Below are 9,274 nucleotides of genomic sequence, written 5' to 3'. Positions count from 1 at the left end.
TTGTTGCCAACCTGATGACCTGAGTTCAGTACTTGGGACCCAGAGAGTGGATGGAAGGAAAAGACTCCCTGCAGGTTATCTGCTCATCTCCTCACAAGTGCCCATACACACACCCATACATACCACTCACCAAATACATAAATAAATGCAGTAAAAATCATTGATGAGTGAGTCTATGAGTGAACGATGATACCTTACTGGACAGAAGGCTTGTGTACTATACCTATGTAATTTTGGGAAGATCACTAATTTTGCTAGGCAATAAAATGTGAGACATTTTAGGGGAATATTACTCAAGGAAAGGTTAGATTGTCGTCTGCTTTCCCATCTGCCCCAAGGAAACAGTGAACCAATTATTGTATTTATTTCAGCCGATATGTCAGAATCTAAGCCTACATGAATTCTTCGGTGCACATAAAAGGTGCAGCATCTTTTACGTGAGATGGCTCACGGTCTAAAACCTGAGTAGTTGACCATGTGAGAGAGGCCATCATGCCCACAAAGTTGAATAACGAAAAAACAAACAAACAATCAAACAAACAAACAGCAGCAGGTTCCCACGCTTCATTTCTGGTGTATGCCAATGTGAAGCTTTAGCTTTCTCTTCTGCACCTGCAGAGTTTCCTTAATGCTAGTGTCACTGCATCCACAGCTCTCTTTCAGCGGTAATTATCAACTTTCATCATGCTGAATATGCTCTGCTAAAAAGTTCTTCCTGGTCTATTGATGCAAAGCAGTTCCTTCAGGAGGATCAAAAGATAGTATAAGAAGTCACACCTATACATTAGTTCTCAGAGACAACAAACCCCTTGTGTAACACTGATGCAATGCCCTTTTCCTTCCATACATCCAGAATTTCTGCACGATCTGGTTTGAGCTGATATGCAATTCCATCCCAAGAAGAATATTTGCCACATTCATGCCACGCTCCCTCAGCATGCCTGTGCTCGGGCCTGTGGGACACTTTATACACATCGCTATCCAGGCAAGAACACTGAAAGCCTGCATTTAACAGAAATGCAGAAATAGTTACTTCGAAAGGATTTTTAGAAGAAATGATTAGGTTTTTATTTCAGTGATTACCTTGAGTAAGGCATAAAGATAATTAAGGCATGGCACATAAACCATGATCTCAGGAAGACTATGGTCTGATAGGTAGACATGAGTCAAACAATTATTATTGTGGTTTTTTTTTCTTTTTTTAGTAAAGCACTGCTCAACAGCCTTGAGGGGAGGAAAATCTGTGAAATGATTTCAGACGTTATGCTGTAGGTGGTGAGCTCCGAGAGCTTGAGCATAGTGGTGAGACCCTCCATTAGTTAGGATAAAAATAGCATCCTGGCGACAATACTTAGATTTTTCCGAAGGAATGTTTAGGAAAAAAAAACAATAAAACAACAGAGCCATGTCAGTCAAGGATTTGTGACTGTCCTTCTTAGCATCATCAGCATCTGAGGAAAAGTATGTTTTTATTAAACACAGGACATTTTCATCATGGCTACATGGCATGTGAAGGGAACAGTGATTGCAATGGAGTTTCTCCTTCCCATGATGATTCGTGATCATAGTTTATATTCAGGTATGTGTCTGGGCTTGTTTTATTTACATTTAGATTTAAACTAACGATGGTGAAAAAATGATGAGATAGAATTTACAGAGAAATGTGATTGTTAAGGCTGGAGAGGTGGTCCTTGATTGAAGTGACTCAGAAGACCTTATTCAATTCCCAGCATCCCGTCGGGCAGCTTGCAACAGCCTGTCCCTCTAACTAGAGGAGGATCATAGGATCTCTAACCTCTACAGGCACCCGCACTCACATGCATGACTGCACACACACACACACACACACACACACACACACACACACACACGCATGCATGCATACAAACACACTTAAAAGTTAAAGAAATAAAAGTAATTGCTAAAACGTTTCAAACTTTTAAAAATCATGATTGAGTCACATCGTGATTTGGGGAGGGTAAATTTTCCTGGATCTTGATAAGGAAAACCATCTGTAGTCACTTACGAAATGTACAGAGAAAGTATGAGGGAAGACACACAGCGGACTGAAAGCAAACATTCTTTTTGGATGATGTGTGTAGCCTTATTAAGATGGTTGCTAAAGCCAGACAACCTGGGTTTAAAATTCAGTATCATACTTCCTAGCTAACTTTGGGTAAGATACTTAAGCATTCAATGCCTGTTGTGCTCATCATATATTATATAGAACTGAGATGTAGCCAAGTGTTTCGGATAAACCAAATTCTAAATAAAACTTGGCACTTAAAAGCTTCTTATTGAAAGAAAAAAAAAGCTTCTTATTGGGGCTGGAGAGATGGCTCAGTGGTTAAGAGCACTGACTGCTCTTCCAGAGGTCCTGAGTTCAAATCCCAGCAACCACACGGTGGCTCACAACCATCTGTAATGGGATCTGACACATCTCCTGGTGTGTCTGAAGACAGCGACAGTGTACTCATACACATCAAATAAATAATATTTTTAAAGCTTTTTATTATTAGCATGGCAGAGATTGCTATATATTTCCCAACACCTGGTCTCTCCTTATTTAAACAGACTCACCCACTTGTAACTAGGTATGTTAACAGTCTGGCATGAACACTGTATAGTCTAGTTTTTACTACAATCACATGTAACCGTGTGGCTAGGGCCTGATCAGTGACATGTACCATTAGTGCCATGGGGTAGCTGTTGAGAACCTTCCTCAAAAGACACCTGGACAATCTACCTACCTCTCAAAAATTATAAGAATGGAATTATTGGGGTTGGGGATTTAGCTCAGTGGTAGAGCGCTTGCCTAGGAAGCGCAAGGTCCTGGGTTCGGTCCCCAGCTCCGAAAAATAGAACCAAAAAAAAAAAAAAAAAGAATGGAATTATTAAAAGTTAGTGCAGATATAGGGTAACAAGAACTGTCACTTTCTCAAAACATGTTGACATTTATGAGCAAGCTCGGAAAATTCTCTAAAGGTACATTCTAGAGAAATATACAAGCGTACTAGGGTACGCATACCAGGATATCAGTGGGAAGGAGCATAATCTGTAATAGCCCTGGGTTACAATAAATGTAGACGGCTGAGGCAGGAGAATCACGGGTTAAGGCCAGCCTGGGCTACATAGAAAAGCTTTATCCTAAAGGCAAGGGTAGTAGCAGAAAGAAAGAGGGAAAGGGGAAAAGGAGAAAGAAGGGAGGGATAGGGGAGAGGATGAGAAGAAGGTGGGTTGGTTGGTCAGTTCTGGCTTTTGTCTTGAATGTTTCTGTCCAAGGCCAGTTGTCTTAGGCCTGTAATGAGCTGCATTTCACAGCAGGGAGTGTGTGACTAACGTTTTCCCTTTCACTGCTGGAAGAGGAAGGGCCAAGGGCCTAGACTAGGTTCCAACACCCCTCCTGAGGTCATGACTTGGATTATCTAAGTCTTTCATCAGTGCCCATGTCTAAGAGACTGTGTCTATCACCTTCTAGTACTGCCAAGTGCTTGGGGGACCAAGCCTTTAACACATGGGCTTTCGAAGGACATTTTGGATCCCAACTAAATGGCATCAGCAGAAAAATAAAATGAGGTATATTTATAAAAAATATTCAACATTAAGCAATTCAATAATATCCACTGCACAGAAGAATTAGGACTAAAGGAACACAAAACGTAAAGATTTAAAAATAGGCAAACCATCATGACTTGGGCAGAACACTTTTGAAGAAACGCAAGACAATGATCAGTATAAGTCAGGATTATAGTAATTCCTAGGGAGTGAGAGAAGCATGCCCCAGGGAAGAGTTGTAATTTCAAGAGGAAATGCAGGGCTTCTGAACTTCCTACGAGGTTATGTTCCCTAAGTAGAGCAGAGGTTTCATGGATATTTCTTAACACATCTTTAAAATTACACATTGTCTTGTATACGTTTGCATATCAGTATCATATTTCACAATTTAAACTGCACACACACAAACACGGATCCTGTAGGCCATAGTTCATTCTTTCCTCCACCATGCTACCTTCTAAATACTGGTTCTCTAAGCCCATGAGAATAAAGGCCACAGTAGACCTATCAGGGTAATGAGACAGAGGAAAAGTAAGTCACCGGAGGACTTGGTGGGAGAGCTGGGAGGACGGACTGACAGACAGGCAGACAGAATTTTCTATCAAATCTGAACCCCTTACCTTTGGACTTATATTATTTTGAAATGTCCTGTTATTTCTACAGCTAGATTTTACTTTAACTAATATACCTACCTAGGGATGGCCTTAGTAGGGATGGCGGGGCTCCAGTCCAATCCCTTCCTCTCCCAATGGTGGGATGAAGAACTTTGTCCTAGTCACGAGCTCCCTGGTGTGGTATTCTGTCTCACCTAGGACCGAGATTTTAAAAAAGACAGACAACCTACCCAACAGAAACATGGATCTGATCCAATACAGACAAACATGCAAATATAATAGCCAGTTCGTGTAAGGGAAAAGCCCAAGGGTCTATAAATACCTAAAAAGTGTTTAATTATCAAATAAATATAAAGTACTTGATATGTTATATTGGTGAAATTTTCTAAAGAGCAATTTATTCAGTATTGCTGTGTAGTGTACTGCTGGGTATTCAGAAAAATTATCCCTCTTGACATTGTTAAGATAAATTGCTATAATTTTTAAAAGGTAAACAAGACATATCCATCAGTTTAAGTGGTCTCATGACTTGAGATAGCAAATCAAAAAAAAAAATCCCATAGAAATTATTCAAGAGCAAATATCTAAGATTCTTTCTGTGACCTTCAGATGAAATCCTGGAAGCAAACGTTAGCTGTGGCATACTGAATAAATTATGGCAAACAGTTACCATGAGATACCCTATTATTCAGCTGGAGTTTTGGGTTTGTTTATTTATTTTTCCAAGACCGGGTTCCTTTGTGTAGCCCTGGCTGTCCTGGAACTCACTCTGTAGATCAGACTGGTCTTGAACTCACGAAGATTGGTCTGTCTCCGCCTCCTGAGTTGGGATTAAATGCATGTGCCACCATTGGCTCAACTGTTTTTGTATTAAAGATGTGTTAGATGGATGGATGCTGGCCTGGAAGGTTGTTCATTATTGTTTAGTGATGAAAGTGAAGTGCCATTTTATATTTCTGACCAACCAACTTTGTATTTATCTAGCTGAGAGGTTTGTATTGACATACAAAGTATCAAAAGACAGAATCTAGATTTTTTTTTAAAGTTATTTTGGGCATATGGGGAGGGGCATGCATGCCCCAGCCAGTGTGTAGGGGTCAAAGGACAACTTGTGGGAGTCAGGTCTCTCCTTCCACCTTGTGGGTACCAGGGTTTGAACTTGGGTCGTCAGCCTTAGTGGCAAGTGCCTTAATTTGCTAACCATCCCACTGGTCCTGAAATAGAGGTTACCTCATCTGGGAGTCAGGACTGAAGTGAAGGTTACTTCTAAACATATCTTTGGATGATTTTACTGGTCCTATTGAGTCTGTATTGTTTTTCTAATTAACAAAATTCTATAATTTTAGTTTTAATAAAATGTGTGGAAGAATGCAAAATAATGTACTCCATTGGCAGGTGGGTCACAAAACTGTTGCTAAATGATAATCCATATTGCATAAACCTGTGCAAAATAGAATGAAGTAAGGGACTTAAGGCAATGAAGTGGCTTATCCCACTGACGTTTCACAATATGCTTTTCAATATTAGCTAGAAAGAGATATGAATTATATAAAATAAATTAATACACATTACTTCCTGCAATCTCCTGGGAAGAAGCTCAGTGCCAAGCTGTACCGTGAAAAAGAAAACAGAAGTTAGAAACACAAAGGAATGAGCTGTTCTTTATCAGGGGTGGTGTAGTTATTCTAAGTGAGAACGTGTGCGGGAGTGGCCATCAATCAAGATCTAAAATCCACACATTCCCATTCAAAGCCCTGCCTCAAATTTCCTTTCCGCCACACCTCAAATGTTCTTTCTCCAGTACTGTACGCCACCTGGCCACACACCTACATCTGTCTCCTCCCTTTTGCCCTCAGTCGATTTCTGAAGCCACTTGATTCCTGAACTCTCTCAGAGTTACCCGTGAAGAGCTACCCGCCATGCATTGCTTCTGGGGACATCAGCTAATTAACATGGTAGCCAGATAAAAATAAGACCAGACTCGGCTTTTACTGACTTCCGGTTGACAATGCCTCCGTCATACCTCACCCAGCCACACCTCACCCTCAGCGTCATACCTCACACCCAGCGCCACACCTCACCCAGCCTACCAAGGTGGGAACGAGGCAGGGACTCAGGGCCAGAACGGGCTGACGGCCCTAGACTGTCACATCCTGGCAACTGATCAATCAACCCAGAGGGCGGAGTCTGGCCTGGCCAATGGGAGTGTTGAGTTCAGCGGCCATCTGAGGTCACGTGTTCAGGGGGCGGGGAAATTGCCTCCTACTAAATCCAAAGCCGCGGATTTTCTTTTTTACCTCAACGAGTGAGAAGCCGGCCAGAGGGGAAGGAAGGCCTCTCTAGCTGAGGGTAAGGAAAGATTTGAGGAGGCCAAAGTATAGCCGCTCAGAATTCTCTAGAAGGCAGATTTCTGAGGCGTGGTTTATGTAGCCGAGGAGGGATGAGCTCTCGAACCCACCTTCGGCCCACTTCGGCTAAGTCCGTAGGAGCAGGGAATTCGAACGGCCTGACAGAGGCCAGTGCGATTGCCAGCCAACTAGCTGCATATGTTAGGGGAAAGAAACCAAAACGCACTTTCTCTACAATTTTACATGCTCCTCCGCCTCCCAACCTCACCCCATCCCCTCACCCCACCCCCCACCCCCCACCCCCTCACCCTCGGTAGGAAACAAAGGTTGTTGTGATTTCTCTGAGGGTGTGTGGAAGGGAAGACAATTCCAGGATGCCTTCATGTAGCGGGAGAAGATGCAGCTTAAACTCAGATTCAGGCTCATCCTGAGTGTTAATATTGGTAAAACTGATTTCCCCAACTTTGTGTCCAAGAGCCTGACCTAATTGTTAAGTATTTTGATCCGCTATTCTGGTAGGGGGGAGTGGAAAGGAAGTATAAAATCTTTAGAAGTAGGTTTAAAACTAAATTTGGGTAATTGCTACAGTTTAAAAGTTAATCTTTAAAAAAAAAAAAAAGTCTCTGGCCAGTGTGGTGTCGCACACCTTTAATCCCAGCTCTCACGAGGCAGATTGTCTCTGGGTTCGAGGCCTACCATAGTGCAACTTTGTCTCAGAAATCAACAAACAAACCAAAAGCTAATTTTGACCGTGAGTATGCTCGTCTATGTGTTTGATTGGCCTTTAAATATAAAGTGTCTTTTCATCCTATCCCCCTACCAAACGAAGGTGGGTTCAGACACCTGTTAATTCAATGCAATAGAGTTAGCATGTGAAATTCTGACAGGGAGTATAATGTACGGTATCCTAAGTAGTTCATAGCATGAATGTCAGTTATCGAAGCCAATACAAAAAAACCCAAAACCTTTCTTCAAAGTAGTCTGAGGGAGTTGCGACTCTAAAGCTGATAGAAACACAAGGCTTTACACGGAAGGATGGAAAGTTGAAAATAAATGCTAACCATAAATTGAGTTGTAGACCGAGTAGAATTGTGCTTGCTTTTAGTCTATAAACCTATTTCTAGGATGATACACAGCCATAATTTCCTGAGAAAATGTAACTTTAAGGCAGGAAAATCTGGAGCTAGAGCTATGGCTTGGTGGACTGCCTACTCTTTCAGAGGATCTGGGTTCGATTCCCAGCACCCAAATGGCCGTTATCAACATCGGTAACCCCAGGAGCTCCAAGGGCACTAGGCACACGCATGGTACACAGACACACACGCAGACAGAAGAACACTTATACATATAAATAAATTTTTGAAAAAGACATGGAAATTGTAGAATTCGTCTGCTTCAAAGACTGCAATACAGTTTGTGGAAAGGCACAGAGGTGTAATGAGTCTAAATTTTCTCAGATAGCCATCAGTAAAAGGATGCCATGTTGACATTAAGGGTGGGTGCAGCACACAGCTGGCACCATACTTAAGACAGTCAATATCAAAATTCATCTGGAGTGCACATTTGCTCAGTTTAATTGAAAGACTGTAATATCTAAAATTTTCTGCTATTAATTAAAATCGTGTTATATATTATTTTAGAAGTCTATTTGCTTTTAAGACTCCAGCAAGTTGAATAATTAAGGTTATTCACTTTGGGCGGATGAAATGGGTAAAGGCATCTGCCAGTGGGCCTGAGGATCTGGGTTTGATCCTTAGGACCTTCAGAATAGGAGAGAACAGAATTCCATGAGTTGTTCCTTCACACACACACACACACACACACACACACACACACACACACACACACACACAGAGAGAGAGAGAGAGAGAGAGACAGAGACAGAGAGAGACAGAAAGAGAGAGAGAGAGAGAGAGAGAGAGAGAGAGAAATTAACTAAATAAATGAATAGAGATGCAACAAAAGTTTTACAAAAAGAATATTTACCAGATGATGACTGAAAACGGGTTGACTATAGCCCTCTCCTGTGGATAATATCTTCAGGTCTTCCTTTTTTGTTGTGTTTTTGTTTTGTTTTCTTTTTGAGGACAGGGCTTTTCTCCATAGCCTTGGTTGTCCTAGAACTCACTTTGTAGACCAGGCTGGCCTCAAACTCAGGGATCCATCTGCCCCTTGCCTCCTGAGTGCTGGGATTAAAGGCCTGTGCCACCACCACCCAGCTGTGTCTTCCGGTCTTCAGACTTACACCACATTATATAGGACAAAGGATAAGCCTCAAAAAATGAAATAATAATAGCTCTAGGCAAAGGACATTTTATTAAACTATTTATTTAATTTGATAAAACATTATTGACACACTTTATGTAAGAACATCTGACATCTGAATTCCTTGAGACATTTTGGTTGTTTTTTGCAGGGGTAGGGATTGAGCCACAGCCTTGGGCATGCTAGTCAAGCCCTTTGCCACTGAGCCTTCTCAGCATCCCTCAGAGTTTATTGATTTAGAGAGTACCTCACTACACTACGAAGCCCAGACTGGCCTGGAACTCTAAATCTACTTGCCTCCTCATTCTCCCCCCCCCCCCCACTGGAGCTGGGGACTGAACCCAGGGCCTCGAGCTTCCTAGCAAGCGCTCTACCACTGAGCTAAATCCCCAACCCCTTGCCTCCTCATTCTTAGTGCTTGGATTGCACACACACATCACAACATCCCAGTCTTCCCAGACATTTTAAATGGCAAAAATACCAATAACTATT

The 9,274-nt window shown here is 41.9% G+C and overlaps 1 protein-coding gene and 1 long non-coding RNA gene across 3 annotated transcripts in view; one reads left to right on the top strand and one right to left on the bottom strand.

Annotated features, from left to right (window-relative positions):
* Positions 1–549: 549 nt before the first annotated feature.
* LOC102550849 (uncharacterized) lies at positions 550–6,331 on the bottom strand. Of its 2 annotated transcripts, none has more exons than XR_015620244.1 (3): positions 6,227–6,331; positions 4,248–4,363; positions 550–740 (listed from the first exon to the last, which is right to left on the bottom strand). It is a non-coding gene; the product is annotated as an uncharacterized LOC102550849 (long non-coding RNA). The 2 variants fall into 2 exon arrangements; XR_015620243.1 differs by lacking the exon at positions 6,227–6,331 and adding an exon at positions 5,742–5,779.
* An 86-nt stretch (positions 6,332–6,417) lies between these two features.
* The window catches only part of Shoc1 (shortage in chiasmata 1), a 95,797-nt gene continuing 92,940 nt past the window's right edge, over positions 6,418–9,274 (top strand). The window contains 1 exon segment of the mRNA NM_001446935.1: positions 6,418–6,518. The gene's annotated coding sequence lies outside the window, so the exon portion shown is untranslated.

Source organism: Rattus norvegicus, chromosome 5 (assembly GCF_021556685.1).
Source record: "Rattus norvegicus strain SHRSP/BbbUtx chromosome 5, alternate assembly SHRSP_T2T, whole genome shotgun sequence".
Taxonomy (NCBI): domain Eukaryota; kingdom Metazoa; phylum Chordata; class Mammalia; order Rodentia; family Muridae; genus Rattus; species Rattus norvegicus.
This window is presented reverse-complemented; position numbering and strand designations above follow the sequence as displayed.